Source organism: Ictalurus furcatus, chromosome 9 (assembly GCF_023375685.1).
Source record: "Ictalurus furcatus strain D&B chromosome 9, Billie_1.0, whole genome shotgun sequence".
NCBI lineage: Eukaryota > Metazoa > Chordata > Actinopteri > Siluriformes > Ictaluridae > Ictalurus > Ictalurus furcatus.
The window spans coordinates 4,584,430-4,604,081 of NC_071263.1; the positions used below are offsets into that span (position 1 = coordinate 4,584,430).

Consider the following 19,652-nt stretch of genomic DNA (forward strand, 5'->3'; position numbering starts at 1 on the left):
GGGACGAACGACACCAGGCTGCGGCAGACGGAGGTTCTGAAGAGGGACTTCTCCAGCCTGATAGAGACGGTACGAGGCAGATCACCCACCGCGAAGATCATCGTCTCTGGACCTCTTCCCACATACAGACGTGGAGCAGAAAAGTTCAGTAGACTTCTAGCATTAAATGATTGGTTAGTCTCTTGGTGTAATGAGCAGAATCTGGTGTTTGTCAATAACTGGAATCTGTTCTGGGAGCGACCTAGGTTGTTTCGTCCTGATGGCCTGCACCCCAGCAGCCTTGGAGCGGAACTGCTGTCAGACAACATCTCCAAGGCGATACACTCAAAGTGACTGCCTACCGTAAGTACATCTTCCAATAATAACAACATTCAGTATTATCAATGTTCAATTAAAAATCTGGCACCGGTAATACATACTATAGAGACTGTGTCTGTTCCCCGAGCTATACAAATATATAGAAAATCTCGGAAAGTCTATCTTCGTAACCTAATTAACATAAAATTAAATCATATTGAATGCACAGCCAGCACTTTTGATCTGAGGCTAGGACTATTAAACATTAGATCTCTTGCGTCTAAGGCTCTTATTGTTAACGACATCATTACTGATCAGGAATGTAATTTAATGTGTTTAACAGAAACTTGGATTAAACCAAACGAGTACATAGCATTAAATGAAGCCAGTCCTCCTGGATACAGTTATGTACATCAGCCTCGTTCAACTGGTAGAGGAGGAGGTGTTGGTCTCATCCATAGTAAAAATCTAGTCGTCACACAAAAACCTAAGCATGAATTTAATTCTTTTGAAATTCTTTATACCAGTATAAGTTATGTAGCCACAAAAAATAAGTCAATTCCTCTAATTATTATTTACAGGCCCCCAGGGCCATATACTGACTTTCTTAGTGAATTTGCAGACTTTGTCTCAAACCTGGTTGTGTCTGTAGATAAAGCATTAATCGTCGGAGACTTTAATATTCATTTTGATAACCTGGAAGACCCTCTAAGATTAGCGGTTGTGTCCATCTTAGATGCAGTAGGGATTAATCAGAACGTAATCGGGCCTACTCATAATGGTGGTCACACTCTTGACCTCATACTAACATACGGACTAAGTATAGAAAATATTATAATTTTTCCTCAGTCTGAAGTTGTCTCAGACCATTATCTTATCTCGTTCATAATACATATTGACCATAATATTTCCACCTCGCCTCGCTACCGCGTAAAACGTACCTACACATCAGCTACTGCACCGAGCTTCATAAATAACCTCGCAGAAACATCAATTAGATTTGGATCACCGTCAGATCCCATAGAACTCGATCAGGCGACTGAAAGCTTGGGGTCAACACTCCGCTACACGCTAGATAGAGTGGCTCCACTCAAAAGAAAAATAATTAGACAAAAAAAATTTGCACCCTGGTATAACGATCAAACGCGAACCTTAACACAGACAACTCGACAATTAGAACGTGAATGGCGTCAAACCAAACTGGTGATATTTCAAACAGCATGGAAGGAGAGCCTACTGAAATATAGGAAATCTCTTGGCGATGCTAGAAAAATCTATTTCTCCACCTTAATAGGAGACAACAAAAACAATTCTAGATTCCTCTTCGACACAGTAGCAAAATTAACTAGGAATAAAACCACTACAGAGAGAAACACTCAATCATTACATAGCAGTGAAGATTTCATGAAATTTTTCATTGATAAGGTTGAAAATATTAGACGTGAAATACAGGCCATTAAATTAAAACCGGACAGTACTGTAACAAACCCATTACATGACAATGTAGCAATATCAGATCAATGTTTAGAGTGTTTTGCTCCGCTTAGAGAGACCGAACTAGCTACATTAATCTCTTCAGCCAATTCATCAACTTGCATACTAGATCCCGTACCTACATGTTTGTTTAAACAGATTTGTCCAGGAGTAATTGAACCACTTTTAAATATAATCAATTCTTCCCTAAGCACTGGCTATGTACCTAAATCACTTAAGTTAGCAGTTATTAAACCCTTGATTAAAAAACCTGATCTTGACCCGTCTCAGTTGTCCAGCTATAGACCAATATCAAATCTCCCCTTCATGTCTAAGATTTTAGAAAAGGTTGTAGCAAAGCAGTTATGCTCGTACTTAGATAGGAATAACATTCATGAAATGTATCAGTCAGGATTTAGACCTCATCATAGCACAGAGACAGCGTTAGTTAAAGTGGTAAATGACCTTCTACTGACCTACGATCAGGGTTGTGTCTCGCTGCTTGTGTTACTCGACCTTAGTGCAGCTTTTGATACTATTGATCACACTATTCTCCTTGATAGATTAGAAAATGTTGTTGGTATTAAGGGAACAGTCCTCTCCTGGCTCAGGTCTTATCTGACCGATCGTTATCAGTTCGTAGATGTAAATGGTGATTTCTCCATGCGTACTGAAGTTACTTTTGGAGTTCCACAGGGTTCTGTTTTAGGCCCACTGCTCTTTACTTTATATATGCTACCCCTAGGTCAAATTATTCGTAAACATGGAATTAGCTTCCACTGTTATGCTGATGATACGCAGTTGTATGTTTCAGCAAAGCCAGAGGACAGACAGAAGCTTAGTAAAGTTGAGGATTGTGTAAAGGACATTAGACATTGGATGTTAACTAATTTCCTTCTACTTAATTCTGATAAAACAGAAATACTTTTATTAGGCCCACGTGTAGCTAGAAGTAATCTTTCTGATCACATGGTTACTCTGGATGGTCTTTCTGTTTCATCATGTACAGCAGTTAAAGACCTTGGAGTGATTATTGACTCCAGTCTATCATTTGATGCTCATGTAGATAATATTACTAGGATAGCTTTCTTTCATCTCAGAAATATTTCTAAAATAAGAAACATATTGTCACTACATGATGCGGAAATACTAGTTCATGCATTCGTCACCTCTAGATTAGATTACTGTAACGCCTTACTGTCTGGATGTTCCAGTAGGAATATAAATAAGCTCCAGTTAGTCCAGAATGCAGCTGCTAGAGTCCTAACTAGAACTAGAAGATACGACCATATCACACCGATATTATCAATACTGCATTGGCTCCCAGTAAAATCTCGCATTAACTATAAAATACTTTTATTCACCTATAAAGCACTAAACGGTCTTGCGCCACAATATCTAAGCGACCTTTTGGTTTTATATGATCCGCCACGCCTACTTAGATCAAAAGATGCAGGCTATTTGACGGTACCTCGAATAGTGAAGGCTACAGCAGGGGGGAGAGCTTTCGCTTATAGAGCCCCACAGTTATGGAACAGTCTTCCTATTACTGTTCGGGACTCAGACACTGTCTCAGTGTTTAAGTCTAGGCTTAAAACGTATTTGTTTACTCAAGCCTACCCTGACTAGATTCTGTTCTACTACTTCGCAGTCATAATAATCTTTTTTCTCCCTCTCTCCCTTCGCCGAGCCCCGCACGAATTTATGGAGATACTAGAGATCCAGATCCTTTCTGCCTCTGGATGGAGCTCAAATCTTCTCTAATTCCAGACTGCTGGGACTACGGCTGCTCCTAAGGCCATACAGACTTCATATGAATCCATAATGAACTTTTTCACACTATCTATTGTTACCCAGATGAGGATGGGTTCCCTTCTGAGTCGGGTTCCTCTCAAGGTTTCTTCCTCTTAAAACATCTTAGGGAGTTTTTCCTTGCCACCGTCGCCACTCAGTGGCTTGCTCAGTTGGGATAAATTCACACCTTTAATATCTGTATACCATGTTGATATTTCTGTAAAGCTGCTTTGAGACAATGTCTATTGTAAAAAGCGCTATACAAATAAAATTGAATTGAATTGAATTGAATGTTGGACGGGGTAAGAGAGAGCTAAAGCAAATCCTCCAGGAGTTGATGCTGGAATCTTCTGATCCATACATTGCACCACTGGCCCACAGAAAGCTCGTGGAAATGAGAAGCTAACTACTTACGCTTTCATTTCTATTAAGTCAAGCCTTCAGCTGGAGAAGCTAAACTAACTTCAACTTGGGCCATACAAGAAACCAGCGTTCCCATACCGGGAGTCGAACCCGGGCCGCCTGGGTGAAAACCAAGAATCCTGACCGCTAGACCATATGGGACATCTGCTACGGCTCAGGAAAATGAGAAAATGCAGCGCTGTCAATCGCGTTCCAACCGGGGTTTGGCAAACTTGGAAGTCAGCGCGCTGATTTGAGCAGGATCATGACTCGCAGCATTCCAGAGATTATGAGTGGTATGCCCGAAACTCAGCTGCCAGAGTGGGTTGCAAAGGCACACCTTTGGAGTGAGGTAAAAGGGAACTGAGCCAGCCAGGAGTTGAACCTAGAATCTTCTGATCCATAGTCAGACGCGTTATCCATTGCGCCACTGGCCCATGGGAAACGGACAGAGGTGATATCCGATCTACTTGTGCTTTTCCAGAGGAAAAGGGCTAGAGGTCGCAAGACATGCTCAACCTTAGGATTCAGGGGTGAGGTAGAAAACTCTATGCCGTGACCCGGATTCGAACCGGGGTTGCTGCGACCACAACGCAGAGTACTAACCACTCTACGATCACGGCACTCCACACTTCGGGGCTTGGGATGGGTGCCACTCGGCCAGAGAATCAACTGCTAGATGCAGCGTGGGACATTCTGGCACTTCTTTTGGCCTGGTACAGTGAGAAATGTTGATGGCGTGTGCTATACTCATAGCAAGGCAACCTGTACTAGGTAAATGCAAATCCCCACCTAACTTCTAACAAAATCTTGCAATCTGATTTTGACCTTTATTGGAAACATGCAGGCTGTTGTGTGAGAAAATGAACCTCAGGCACATCAACCTCCCGTAGCCCGATAAGTTTTGTTTTATTTTTGACAGAAAACCATATGCTGGATGAAGAGGCACACCTTTTGCCTGCTGTAGTGAAAAGCAGCCTCATTTCACTTTGCACAGGTTTGATCCAGGGACGTTGAGACCAACCTCACCCCTAAAAAGAGGCTACTACAGCCAGATTCAGAGTGGCAGCTTTGCTAGTGTTGGCTCAAATTTAGCCTATTACCCAAAAACATTTAAAATTCAACTTAGAAGCCAATACTCACATCTACCTCTGAGCCCAGTTGGAGATAGAAAAAATACAGCAGCCGTGAGTGAGAAGAAGCAAGGGTCCAGCTTTATTGTTCCGTTCCACCACACGAGATCCACACCGATGAGAATTCTCAGAGGTGATCCCAATACCCTGAGCTTAAGCTCCAGTATTTATACTGTATTTACATACTAAATAACCCATATGTTTCAAGAAGACTATGATCTCACTACCAATAGGGTTAAAAAAGAGCTCATTTACCTTACTCTTATGTTCCAGAAAAGGGCTATTTCACTTACACATAGAATTGAAACCAGGGGTTTTAATTTACACATAAAATCAGAACCCAGGCATTTCTAATAACCCAGAAAATAAAAACCCAGAGTTTCCAGTTACTCAGAGGATCAGAAACCAGAATTTTCAGTTACCTTAGGGCATCAGAAACCAGAATTTTCAGTTACCTTAGGGCATCAGAAACTTCACTTTTCAATTACCCAGAGGATAGAACGTGGACAAGACTAAACAACCTAGAGGGACCTTGGTCTTATCGTTATCTCGAGGGGGGGCAGTTTGACCCAGCCACCCTTATAACTGGCTCTCTTCATGGTTCTCTTAAAATTAAGGCCTTCCTTGCGAGACGAGAATCTTCACCATCTGAATCATGAGTAAGTTATATTTTCCTGTATTTCTAGTTTTTATTTTCAGATTTACTCTATATCTCTTATTATATATGCTGCTTGAAAAACCGGTTTACTGTACTTCCTACTTCTTAATAGCATTTTTATAAAAAGTATATATATATATACTTTTTATTATAAGACATTACCCTTATAATATCTTAATATTCCTTTTTATTATTCTTATAAAGTTATAATAGTATGTGTGAGAGAGATGGTGTGTGTGTGTGTTATGTCTACTTGCCCGCCCTTGACTGTACGAGGGTGTGTGTGTGTGTGTGTGTGTGTGTGTGTGTGTTTTAGCCCTCCTCAGCTCAGCTCGTATACCTCTTTTTGACTTTTTTTGACTATTACTGCTCTTAAAGATCTTTAAAGTGTAATTCCAATTTGTCAATGTCCGCCTAATCCCGCTTCTATGTGTCTAGGTGCCCGTCTTTTCTTCTTCTCCCCTTTGCTGGATGCTAGGTCTCCCTTATGTTTATTTTATGACATTTTTTATCCACAACACTAGTTTATTAGAGTTAACGATCAGACCGGGCCAGGATGTTAAGTCAAGCCTTCAGCTGGAGAAGCTAAACTAACTTCAACATGGGCCATACAAGAAACCACCGTTCCCATACCGGGAGTCGGACGCGGGCCGCCTGGGTGAAAACCAAGAATCCTGACCGCTAGACCATATGGGACATCTGCTACGGCTCAGGAAAATGAGAAAATGCAGCGCTGTCAATCGCGTTCCAACCGGGGTTTGGCAAACTTGGAAGTCAGCGCGCTGATTTGAGCAGGATCATGACTCGCAGCATTCCAGAGATTATGAGTGGTATGCCCGAAACTCAGCTGCCAGAGTGGGTTGCAAAGGCACACCTTTGGAGTGAGGTAAAAGGGAACTGAGCCAGCCAGGAGTTGAACCTAGAAGCTTCTGATCCGTAGTCAGACGCGTTATCCATTGCGCCACTGGCCCATGGAAAACTGGCAGAGGTGATATCCGATCTACTTGTGCTTTTCCAGCGGAAAAGGGCTAGAGGTCGCAAGACATGCTCAACCTTAGGATTCAGGGGTGAGGTAGAAAACTCTATGCCGTGACCCGGATTCGAACCGGGGTTGCTGCGACCACAACGCAGAGTACTAACCACTATACGATCACGGCACTCCACACTTCGGGGCTCGGGAGGGTTGCCACTTGGCCAGAAAATCAACTGCTAGATGCAGCGTGGGACATTTTGGCACTTCTTTCAGGAAAACGAGAAAATGCAGCGCTGTTGGTCAAACTTGGAAGCCAGCGCACTGACTTGAGTAGGATCATGACTCGCAGCATTCCAGAGATTATGAGTGGTCTGCTGGAAACTCAGTTGCCAGAGTGGGTTGCAAAGGCACACCTTTGGAGTGAGGTGAAAGGGGACTGAGCCAACCAGGAGTTGGACCTAGAATCTCCTGAGTCGTAGTCAGACGCGTTATCCATTGCACCACTGGCCCTTGGATCAGAGGTGATATCTGATCTACTTGTGCTTTTCCAGAGGAAAAGGGCTAGAGGTCACAAGACACGCTCAACCTTAGGATTCAGGGGTGAGGTAGAAAACTCTATGCCGTGACCCGGATTCGGACCGGGGTTGCTGCGACCACAACGCAGAGTACTAACCACTATACGATCACCGCACTCCACACTTCGGGGCTTGGCGTGGGTGCCACTCGGCCAGAAAATCAACTGCTAGATGCAGCGTGGGACATTCTGGCACTTCTTTTGGCCTGGTACAGTGAGAAATGTTGATGGCGTGTGCTATACTCATAGCAAGGCAACCTGTACTAGGTAAATGCAAATTCCCACCTAACTTCTAACAAAATCTTGCAATCTGATTTTGACCTTTATTGGAAACATGCAGGCTGTTGTGTGAGAAAATGAACCTCAGGCACATCAACCTCCCGTAGCCCGATAAGTTTTGTTTTTTTTTTGACAGAAAACCATATGCTGGATGAAGAGGCACACCTTTTGCCTGCTGTAGTGAAAAGCAGCCTCATTTCACTTTGCACAGGTTTGATCCAGGGACGTTGAGACCAACCTCACCCCTGAAAAGGGGCTACTACAGCCAGATTCAGAGTGGCAGCTTTGCTAGTTTATTAGAGGTAACGATCAGACCAGGCTAGGATGTTGACAGTCAGAGTATCTGGCAACCTGAAGTGTCACTGAGGAAGCAGCACCCTTCGAGCTAACGCTATTATTTTTTTTTACAAACATTCGCGACTAGCTTGCGACTAGCTTGTAGCCCGTAGCCCGCTAGCATCACCTACCGCTAGCCTTGTTTACGTTTGACATTTCTCATTTACCGCTGTTCTATTTAAAAAACAAATATGTCTGCTGTCTCTCCGGTTTTGAGTGCAGATGAGGACTCGCTCGAGCTTCACATGGTGCGGCTGGAACTGGAGGATGTGGAGAAGCAGATCCGCGGCCTACTCGACAAGCAGGCCCAGCTGCTGGAGCGACAAACTGCGCTGGAAACATCTTGTGCCTCTGCCCACATATCCAAGGTAAGCACACAGCGTGGTATTTCCACTCCCAGCCCCTCTACGCCATGTGTTTCTCTGTGCAGGGACCGTGCACCTAGGACTTTCCCAGCCGTGGTCTCCGTCACGCCGGCGCCAACACACCTCGGGCCTTGGGTGAACCAGCGGCGGAAGGCGCGGGCTGGACCCTCTCCACCTCCGGTGTTCGAGATTCCTACCAGGAACCGCTTCGCCCCTCTCCGTCAGACCAGACCCAACGCTGTGATCGTCGGGGACTCCATTGTGCGGAACGTCCGTGTAGCCTCATCTAAAGGTAAGGTGCGCACACACTGTTTTTCTGGTGCTTGTGTCCTTGATGTCGCTGCGCAGGTATCCGGGATCCTGAAGAAGGACGAGCGCATTGGAGCGGTTGTGCTGCACGCGGGGACGAACGACACCAGGCTGCGGCAGACGGAGGTTCTGAAGAGGGACTTCTCCAGCCTGATAGAGACGGTACGAGGCAGATCACCCACCGCGAAGATCATCGTCTCTGGACCTCTTCCCACATACAGACGTGGAGCAGAAAAGTTCAGTAGACTTCTAGCATTAAATGATTGGTTAGTCTCTTGGTGTAATGAGCAGAATCTGGTGTTTGTCAATAACTGGAATCTGTTCTGGGAGCGACCTAGGTTGTTTCGTCCTGATGGCCTGCACCCCAGCAGCCTTGGAGCGGAACTGCTGTCAGACAACATCTCCAAGGCGATACACTCAAAGTGACTGCCTACCGTAAGTACATCTTCCAATAATAACAACATTCAGTATTATCAATGTTCAATTAAAAATCTGGCACCGGTAATACATACTATAGAGACTGTGTCTGTTCCCCGAGCTATACAAATATATAGAAAATCTCGGAAAGTCTATCTTCGTAACCTAATTAACATAAAATTAAATCATATTGAATGCACAGCCAGCACTTTTGATCTGAGGCTAGGACTATTAAACATTAGATCTCTTGCGTCTAAGGCTCTTATTGTTAACGACATCATTACTGATCAGGAATGTAATTTAATGTGTTTAACAGAAACTTGGATTAAACCAAACGAGTACATAGCATTAAATGAAGCCAGTCCTCCTGGATACAGTTATGTACATCAGCCTCGTTCAACTGGTAGAGGAGGAGGTGTTGGTCTCATCCATAGTAAAAATCTAGTCGTCACACAAAAACCTAAGCATGAATTTAATTCTTTTGAAATTCTTTATACCAGTATAAGTTATGTAGCCACAAAAAATAAGTCAATTCCTCTAATTATTATTTACAGACCCCCAGGGCCATATACTGAATTTCTTAGTGAATTTGCAGACTTTGTCTCAAACCTGGTTGTGTCTGTAGATAAAGCATTAATCGTCGGAGACTTTAATATTCATTTTGATAACCTGGAAGACCCTCTAAGATTAGCGGTTGTGTCCATCTTAGATGCAGTAGGGATTAATCAGAACGTAATCGGGCCTACTCATAATGGTGGTCACACTCTTGACCTCATACTAACATACGGACTAAGTATAGAAAATATTATAATTTTTCCTCAGTCTGAAGTTGTCTCAGACCATTATCTTATCTCGTTCATAATACATATTGACCATAATATTTCCACCTCGCCTCGCTACCGCGTAAAACGTACCTACACATCAGCTACTGCACCGAGCTTCATAAATAACCTCGCAGAAACATCAATTAGATTTGGATCACCGTCAGATCCCATAGAACTCGATCAGGCGACTGAAAGCTTGGAGTCAACACTCCGCTACACGCTAGATAGAGTGGCTCCACTCAAAAGAAAAATAATTAGACAAAAAAAATTTGCACCCTGGTATAACGATCAAACGCGAACCTTAACACAGACAACTCGACAATTAGAACGTGAATGGCGTCAAACCAAACTGGTGATATTTCAAACGGCATGGAAGGAGAGCCTACTGAAATATAGGAAATCTCTTGGCGATGCTAGAAAAATCTATTTCTCCACCTTAATAGGAGACAACAAAAACAATTCTAGATTCCTCTTCGACACAGTAGCAAAATTAACTAGGAATAAAACCACTACAGAGAGAAACACTCAATCATTACATAGCAGTGAAGATTTCATGAAATTTTTCATTGATAAGGTTGAAAATATTAGACGTGAAATACAGGCCATTAAATTAAAACCGGACAGTACTGTAACAAACCCATTACATGACAATGTAGCAATATCAGATCAATGTTTAGAGTGTTTTGCTCCGCTTAGAGAGACCGAACTAGCTACATTAATCTCTTCAGCCAATTCATCAACTTGCATACTAGATCCCGTACCTACATGTTTGTTTAAACAGATTTGTCCAGGAGTAATTGAACCACTTTTAAATATAATCAATTCTTCCCTAAGCACTGGCTATGTACCTAAATCACTTAAGTTAGCAGTTATTAAACCCTTGATTAAAAAACCTGATCTTGACCCGTCTCAGTTGTCCAGCTATAGACCAATATCAAATCTCCCCTTCATGTCTAAGATTTTAGAAACGGTTGTAGCAAAGCAGTTATGCTCGTACTTAGATAGGAATAACATTCATGAAATGTATCAGTCAGGATTTAGACCTCATCATAGCACAGAGACAGTGTTAGTTAAAGTGGTAAATGACCTTCTACTGACCTACGATCAGGGTTGTGTCTCGCTGCTTGTGTTACTCGACCTTAGTGCAGCTTTTGATACTATTGATCACACTATTCTCCTTGATAGATTAGAAAATGTTGTTGGTATTAAGGGAACAGTCCTCTCCTGGCTCAGGTCTTATCTGACCGATCGTTATCAGTTCGTAGATGTAAATGGTGATTTCTCCATGCGTACTGAAGTTACTTTTGGAGTTCCACAGGGTTCTGTTTTAGGCCCACTGCTCTTTACTTTATATATGCTACCCCTAGGTCAAATTATTCGTAAACATGGAATTAGCTTCCACTGTTATGCTGATGATACGCAGTTGTATGTTTCAGCAAAGCCAGAGGACAGACAGAAGCTTAGTAAAGTTGAGGATTGTGTAAAGGACATTAGACATTGGATGTTAACTAATTTCCTTCTACTTAATTCTGATAAAACAGAAATACTTTTATTAGGCCCACGTGTAGCTAGAAGTAATCTTTCTGATCACATGGTTACTCTGGATGGTCTTTCTGTTTCATCATGTACAGCAGTTAAAGACCTTGGAGTGATTATTGACTCCAGTCTATCATTTGATGCTCATGTAGATAATATTACTAGGATAGCTTTCTTTCATCTCAGAAATATTTCTAAAATAAGAAACATATTGTCACTACATGATGCGGAAATACTAGTTCATGCATTCGTCACCTCTAGATTAGATTACTGTAACGCCTTACTGTCTGGATGTTCCAGTAGGAATATAAATAAGCTCCAGTTAGTCCAGAATGCAGCTGCTAGAGTCCTAACTAGAACTAGAAGATACGACCATATCACACCGATATTATCAATACTGCATTGGCTCCCAGTAAAATCTCGCATTAACTATAAAATACTTTTATTCACCTATAAAGCACTAAACGGTCTTGCGCCACAATATCTAAGCGACCTTTTGGTTTTATATGATCCGCCACGCCTACTTAGATCAAAAGATGCAGGCTATTTGACGGTACCTCGAATAGTGAAGGCTACAGCAGGGGGGAGAGCTTTCGCTTATAGAGCCCCACAGTTATGGAACAGTCTTCCTATTACTGTTCGGGACTCAGACACTGTCTCAGTGTTTAAGTCTAGGCTTAAAACGTATTTGTTTACTCAAGCCTACCCTGACTAGATTCTGTTCTACTACTTCGCAGTCATAATAATCTTTTTTCTCCCTCTCTCCTTTCGCCGAGCCCCACACGAATTTATGGAGATACTAGAGATCCAGATCCTTTCTGCCTCTGGATGGAGCTCAAATCTTCTCTAATTCCAGACTGCTGGGACTACGGCTGCTCCTAAGGCCATACAGACTTCATATGAATCCATAATGAACTTTTTCACACTATCTATTGTTACCCAGATGAGGATGGGTTCCCTTCTGAGTCGGGTTCCTCTCAAGGTTTCTTCCTCTTAAAACATCTTAGGGAGTTTTTCCTTGCCACCGTCGCCACTCAGTGGCTTGCTCAGTTGGGATAAATTCACACCTTTAATATCTGTATACCATGTTGATATTTCTGTAAAGCTGCTTTGAGACAATGTCTATTGTAAAAAGCGCTATACAAATAAAATTGAATTGAATTGAATTGAATGTTGGACGGGGTAAGAGAGAGCTAAAGCAAATCCTCCAGGAGTTGATGCTGGAATCTTCTGATCCATACATTGCACCACTGGCCCACAGAAAGCTCGTGGAAATGAGAAGCTAACTACTTATGCTTTCATTTCTATTAAGTCAAGCCTTCAGCTGGAGAAGCTAAACTAACTTCAACTTGGGCCATACAAGAAACCAGCGTTCCCATACCAGGAGTCGAACCCGGGCCGCCTGGGTGAAAACCAAGAATCCTGACCGCTAGACCATATGGAACAGCTGCTACGGCTCAGGAAAATGAGAAAATGCAGCGCTGTCAATCGCGTTCCAACCGGGGTTTGGCAAACTTGGAAGTCAGCGCGCTGATTTGAGCAGGATCATGACTCGCAGCATTCCAGAGATTATGAGTGGTCTGCTGGAAACTCAGTTGCCAGAGTGGGTTGCAAAGGCACACCTTTGGAGTGAGGTGAAAGGGGACTGAGCCAACCAGGAGTTGGACCTAGAATCTCCTGATTCGTAGTCAGACGCGTTATCCATTGCACCACTGGCCCTTGGATCAGAGGTGATATCTGATCTACTTGTGCTTTTCCAGAGGAAAAGGGCTAGAGGTCACAAGACACGCTCAACCTTAGGATTCAGGGGTGAGGTAGAAAACTCCATGCCGTGACCCGGATTCGGACCGGGGTTGCTGCGACCACAACGCAGAGTACTAACCACTATACGATCACCGCACTCCACACTTCGGGGCTTGGCGTGGGTGCCACTCGGCCAGAAAATCAACTGCTAGATGCAGCGTGGGACATTCTGGCACTTCTTTTGGCCTGGTACAGTGAGAAATGTTGATGGCGTGTGCTATACTCATAGCAAGGCAACCTGTACTAGGTAAATGCAAATTCCCACCTAACTTCTAACAAAATCTTGCAATCTGATTTTGACCTTTATTGGAAACATGCAGGCTGTTGTGTGAGAAAATGAACCTCAGGCACATCAACCTCCCGTAGCCCGATAAGTTTTGTTTTTTTTTTGACAGAAAACCATATGCTGGATGAAGAGGCACACCTTTTGCCTGCTGTAGTGAAAAGCAGCCTCATTTCACTTTGCACAGGTTTGATCCAGGGACGTTGAGACCAACCTCACCCCTGAAAAGGGGCTACTACAGCCAGATTCAGAGTGGCAGCTTTGCTAGTTTATTAGAGTTAACGATCAGACCAGGCTAGGATGTTGACAGTCAGAGTATCTGGCAACCTGAAGTGTCACTGAGGAAGCAGCACCCTTCGAGCTAACGCTATTATTTTTTTTTACAAACATTCGCGACTAGCTTGCGACTAGCTTGTAGCCCGTAGCCCGCTAGCATCACCTACCGCTAGCCTTGTTTACGTTTGACATTTCTCATTTACCGCTGTTCTATTTAAAAAACAAATATGTCTGCTGTCTCTCCGGTTTTGAGTGCAGATGAGGACTCGCTCGAGCTTCACATGGTGCGGCTGGAACTGGAGGATGTGGAGAAGCAGATCCGCGGCCTACTCGACAAGCAGGCCCAGCTGCTGGAGCGACAAACTGCGCTGGAAACATCTTGTGCCTCTGCCCACATATCCAAGGTAAGCACACAGCGTGGTATTTCCACTCCCAGCCCCTCTACGCCATGTGTTTCTCTGTGCAGGGACCGTGCACCTAGGACTTTCCCAGCCGTGGTCTCCGTCACGCCGGCGCCAACACACCTCGGGCCTTGGGTGAACCAGCGGCGGAAGGCGCGGGCTGGACCCTCTCCACCTCCGGTGTTCGAGATTCCAACCAGGAACCGCTTCGCCCCTCTCCGTCAGACCAGACCCAACGCTGTGATCGTCGGGGACTCCATTGTGCGGAACGTCCGTGTAGCCTCATCTAAAGGTAAGGTGCGCACACACTGTTTTTCTGGTGCTTGTGTCCTTGATGTCGCTGCGCAGGTATCCGGGATCCTGAAGAAGGACGAGCGCATTGGAGCGGTTGTGCTGCACGCGGGGACGAACGACACCAGGCTGCGGCAGACGGAGGTTCTGAAGAGGGACTTCTCCAGCCTGATAGAGACGGTACGAGGCAGATCACCCACCGCGAAGATCATCGTCTCTGGACCTCTTCCCACATACAGACGTGGAGCAGAAAACATTAGATCTCTTGCGTCTAAGGCTCTTATTGTTAACGACATCATTACTGATCAGGAATGTAATTTAATGTGTTTAACAGAAACTTGGATTAAACCAAACGAGTACATAGCATTAAATGAAGCCAGTCCTCCTGGATACAGTTATGTACATCAGCCTCGTTCAACTGGTAGAGGAGGAGGTGTTGGTCTCATCCATAGTAAAAATCTAGTCGTCACACAAAAACCTAAGCATGAATTTAATTCTTTTGAAATTCTTTATACCAGTATAAGTTATGTAGCCACAAAAAATAAGTCAATTTCTCTAATTATTATTTACAGGCCCCCAGGGCCATATACTGACTTTCTTAGTGAATTTGCAGACTTTGTCTCAAACCTGGTTGTGTCTGTAGATAAAGCATTAATCGTCGGAGACTTTAATATTCATTTTGATAACCTGGAAGACCCTCTAAGATTAGCGGTTGTGTCCATCTTAGATGCAGTAGGGATTAATCAGAACGTAATCGGGCCTACTCATAATGGTGGTCACACTCTTGACCTCATACTAACATACGGACTAAGTATAGAAAATATTATAATTTTTCCTCAGTCTGAAGTTGTCTCAGACCATTATCTTATCTCGTTCATAATACATATTGACCATAATATTTCCACCTCGCCTCGCTACCGCGTAAAACGTACCTACACATCAGCTACTGCACCGAGCTTCATAAATAACCTCGCAGAAACATCAATTAGATTTGGATCACCGTCAGATCCCATAGAACTCGATCAGGCGACTGAAAGCTTGGAGTCAACACTCCGCTACACGCTAGATAGAGTGGCTCCACTCAAAAGAAAAATAATTAGACAAAAAAAATTTGCACCCTGGTATAACGATCAAACGCGAACCTTAACACAGACAACTCGACAATTAGAACGTGAATGGCGTCAAACCAAACTGGTGATATTTCAAACAGCATGGAAGGAGAGCCTACTGAAATATAGGAAATCTCTTGGCGATGCTAGAAATATCTATTTCTCCACCTTAATAGGAGACAACAAAAACAATTCTAGATTCCTCTTCGACACAGTAGCAAAATTAACTAGGAATAAAACCACTACAGAGAGAAACACTCAATCATTACATAGCAGTGAAGATTTCATGAAATTTTTCATTGATAAGGTTGAAAATATTAGACGTGAAATACAGGCCATTAAATTAAAACCGGACAGTACTGTAACAAACCCATTACATGACAATGTAGCAATATCAGATCAATGTTTAGAGTGTTTTGCTCCGCTTAGAGAGACCGAACTAGCTACATTAATCTCTTCAGCCAATTCATCAACTTGCATACTAGATCCCGTACCTACATGTTTGTTTAAACAGATTTGTCCAGGAGTAATTGAACCACTTTTAAATATAATCAATTCTTCCCTAAGCACTGGCTATGTACCTAAATCACTTAAGTTAGCAGTTATTAAACCCTTGATTAAAAAACCTGATCTTGACCCGTCTCAGTTGTCCAGCTATAGACCAATATCAAATCTCCCCTTCATGTCTAAGATTTTAGAAAAGGTTGTAGCAAAGCAGTTATGCTCGTACTTAGATAGGAATAACATTCATGAAATGTATCAGTCAGGATTTAGACCTCATCATAGCACAGAGACAGCGTTAGTTAAAGTGGTAAATGACCTTCTACTGACCTACGATCAGGGTTGTGTCTCGCTGCTTGTGTTACTCGACCTTAGTGCAGCTTTTGATACTATTGATCACACTATTCTCCTTGATAGATTAGAAAATGTTGTTGGTATTAAGGGAACAGTCCTCTCCTGGCTCAGGTCTTATCTGACCGATCGTTATCAGTTCGTAGATGTAAATGGTGATTTCTCCATGCGTACTGAAGTTACTTTTGGAGTTCCACAGGGTTCTGTTTTAGGCCCACTGCTCTTTACTTTATATATGCTACCCCTAGGTCAAATTATTCGTAAACATGGAATTAGCTTCCACTGTTATGCTGATGATACGCAGTTGTATGTTTCAGCAAAGCCAGAGGACAGACAGAAGCTTAGTAAAGTTGAGGATTGTGTAAAGGACATTAGACATTGGATGTTAACTAATTTCCTTCTACTTAATTCTGATAAAACAGAAATACTTTTATTAGGCCCACGTGTAGCTAGAAGTAATCTTTCTGATCACATGGTTACTCTGGATGGTCTTTCTGTTTCATCATGTACAGCAGTTAAAGACCTTGGAGTGATTATTGACTCCAGTCTATCATTTGATGCTCATGTAGATAATATTACTAGGATAGCTTTCTTTCATCTCAGAAATATTTCTAAAATAAGAAACATATTGTCACTACATGATGCGGAAATACTAGTTCATGCATTCGTCACCTCTAGATTAGATTACTGTAACGCCTTACTGTCTGGATGTTCCAGTAGGAATATAAATAAGCTCCAGTTAGTCCAGAATGCAGCTGCTAGAGTCCTAACTAGAACTAGAAGATACGACCATATCACACCGATATTATCAATACTGCATTGGCTCCCAGTAAAATCTCGCATTAACTATAAAATACTTTTATTCACCTATAAAGCACTAAACGGTCTTGCGCCACAATATCTAAGCGACCTTTTGGTTTTATATGATCCGCCACGCCTACTTAGATCAAAAGATGCAGGCTATTTGACGGTACCTCGAATAGTGAAGGCTACAGCAGGGGGGAGAGCTTTCGCTTATAGAGCCCCACAGTTATGGAACAGTCTTCCTATTACTGTTCGGGACTCAGACACTGTCTCAGTGTTTAAGTCTAGGCTTAAAACGTATTTGTTTACTCAAGCCTACCCTGACTAGATTCTGTTCTACTACTTCGCAGTCATAATAATCTTTTTTCTCCCTCTCTCCTTTCGCCGAGCCCCGCACGAATTTATGGAGATACTAGAGATCCAGATCCTTTCTGCCTCTGGATGGAGCTCAAATCTTCTCTAATTCCAGACTGCTGGGACTACGGCTGCTCCTAAGGCCATACAGACTTCATATGAATCCATAATGAACTTTTTCACACTATCTATTGTTACCCAGATGAGGATGGGTTCCCTTCTGAGTCGGGTTCCTCTCAAGGTTTCTTCCTCTTAAAACATCTTAGGGAGTTTTTCCTTGCCACCGTCGCCACTCAGTGGCTTGCTCAGTTGGGATAAATTCACACCTTTAATATCTGTATACCATGTTGATATTTCTGTAAAGCTGCTTTGAGACAATGTCTATTGTAAAAAGCGCTATACAAATAAAATTGAATTGAATTGAATTGAATGTTGGACGGGGTAAGAGAGAGCTAAAGCAAATCCTCCAGGAGTTGATGCTGGAATCTTCTGATCCATACATTGCACCACTGGCCCACAGAAAGCTCGTGGAAATGAGAAGCTAACTACTTACGCTTTCATTTCTATTAAGTCAAGCCTTCAGCTGGAGAAGCTAAACTAACTTCAACTTGGGCCATACGAGAAACCAGCGTTCCCATACCGTGAGTCGGACCCGGGCCGCCTGGGTGAAAACCAAGAATCCTGACCGCTAGACCATATGGGACATCTGCTACGGCTCAGGAAAATGAGAAAATGCAGCGCTGTCAACCGCGGTTTCCAGGGCCATGTAGTACTAACCACTATGTTATGACATTCGCAGACCTGTTACACTGCCAGAAAATCAGTTGCTGGACGACAAGCAGGAGTCACCAGCACACTTTCGGCCTGCCTGGTTTTGCTTTCTACATGGCAAACTTGGAAGCCAACGTGCTGACTTGAGTAGGATCATGACTCGCAGCATTCCAGAGATTATGAATGGTCTGCCAGAAACTCAGCTTCCAGCGTGGGTTTCAAAGGCACACCTTTGGAGTGAGGTAAAGGGGAACTGAGCCAACCAGGAGTTGGACCTAGAATCTCCTGACCCGTAGTCAGACACGTTAGCCATTGTGCCATTGTCCCATGGAAAGCTGGTAGAGGTGTTATCCAATCTACTTGTGCTTTTCCAGAGGAAAAGGGCTAGAGGTCACCAGACATGCTCAACCTTAGGATTTCCTTGTGGAAATGAGAACTTAACTACTTATGCTTTCATTTCAATTAAGTCAAGCATTCAGCTGAAAAAGCTAAGCTAATTTCAACTTGGGCGATACAATAAACCACCTTTCTCATACCGGGAGTCAAACCCCGGCCACCTGTGTGGAAAAACAAGAACCCTGAACGCTAGACCATATAGGACAACTGCTACAGTTTCTCAGTTGATTGTGTTCACTATACTCATTGCTGATTTGGGGTGCCTTATCATCTCCTGGTTTTGGTTCACTGTCTCTTCTCAAGTCAAGTCAATTGATGCAGTAATTCTGCAAAAGGAGCCCCGACCATGTACTGAGTGCATAAATTAACATACCTTTCAGAAGGTCGAAATTTCTGTATTGTAAATTCTTTATTCTATTATTTTATGTAACTGGATTTTTTTTTTTATTTCCATGAGCTGTAAGCCGTAATCCTCAAGATTAAAACAAAAAAGCCACAAAATATTTCACTTGATGTGTAATGAATCTAGAATATATTAAACTTCCACTTTTTGAATTAAAAGAAAAAAATGAACTTTTCCATGACATACAAATTTTTGAGATTCACCTGTATGTATGGGAATTGACATGCACAATATTCCAAATTAAAAACATAAACAATTAAATACCTTCAGCTTCTTACCAAAAGTTACACAAGCCTCTATACTTCCTGTAGGGGAACTTGGTGACATAAGCACTAATGTTAAAGCAGGTTTGAGCAAACTAACACCGTGCACACTGGCTAGATTCTGACAGACTCTCCCCACGTTATCCTCCTTATACAGAGAGAAAACAAGAAGTGTCACGTTACACTACATAACAGGGAGCAGATTTCTCAGTTTGTGATGAATAATGATTGCTATCTTGAGTAGATGGACCTCAAAAAAAGGACTTTATATGAATG

General features: G+C 42.9%; 5 non-coding genes across 5 annotated transcripts; all 5 read right to left on the reverse strand.

The window, feature by feature from the left end:
* Positions 1–4,056: 4,056 nt before the first annotated feature.
* trnae-uuc (transfer RNA glutamic acid (anticodon UUC)) lies at positions 4,057–4,128 on the reverse strand. Its single transcript has one exon. It is a non-coding gene; the product is annotated as a tRNA-Glu (tRNA).
* A 202-nt stretch (positions 4,129–4,330) lies between these two features.
* On the reverse strand, positions 4,331–4,403 carry trnah-aug (transfer RNA histidin (anticodon AUG)). Its single transcript has one exon. It is a non-coding gene; the product is annotated as a tRNA-His (tRNA).
* A 2,252-nt stretch (positions 4,404–6,655) lies between these two features.
* Positions 6,656–6,728, reverse strand: trnar-acg (transfer RNA arginine (anticodon ACG)). Its single transcript has one exon. It is a non-coding gene; the product is annotated as a tRNA-Arg (tRNA).
* A 114-nt stretch (positions 6,729–6,842) lies between these two features.
* On the reverse strand, positions 6,843–6,914 carry trnah-gug (transfer RNA histidin (anticodon GUG)). Its single transcript has one exon. It is a non-coding gene; the product is annotated as a tRNA-His (tRNA).
* Positions 6,915–12,742: 5,828 nt separating this feature from the next.
* On the reverse strand, positions 12,743–12,814 carry trnae-uuc (transfer RNA glutamic acid (anticodon UUC)). Its single transcript has one exon. It is a non-coding gene; the product is annotated as a tRNA-Glu (tRNA).
* Positions 12,815–19,652: the final 6,838 nt, after the last annotated feature.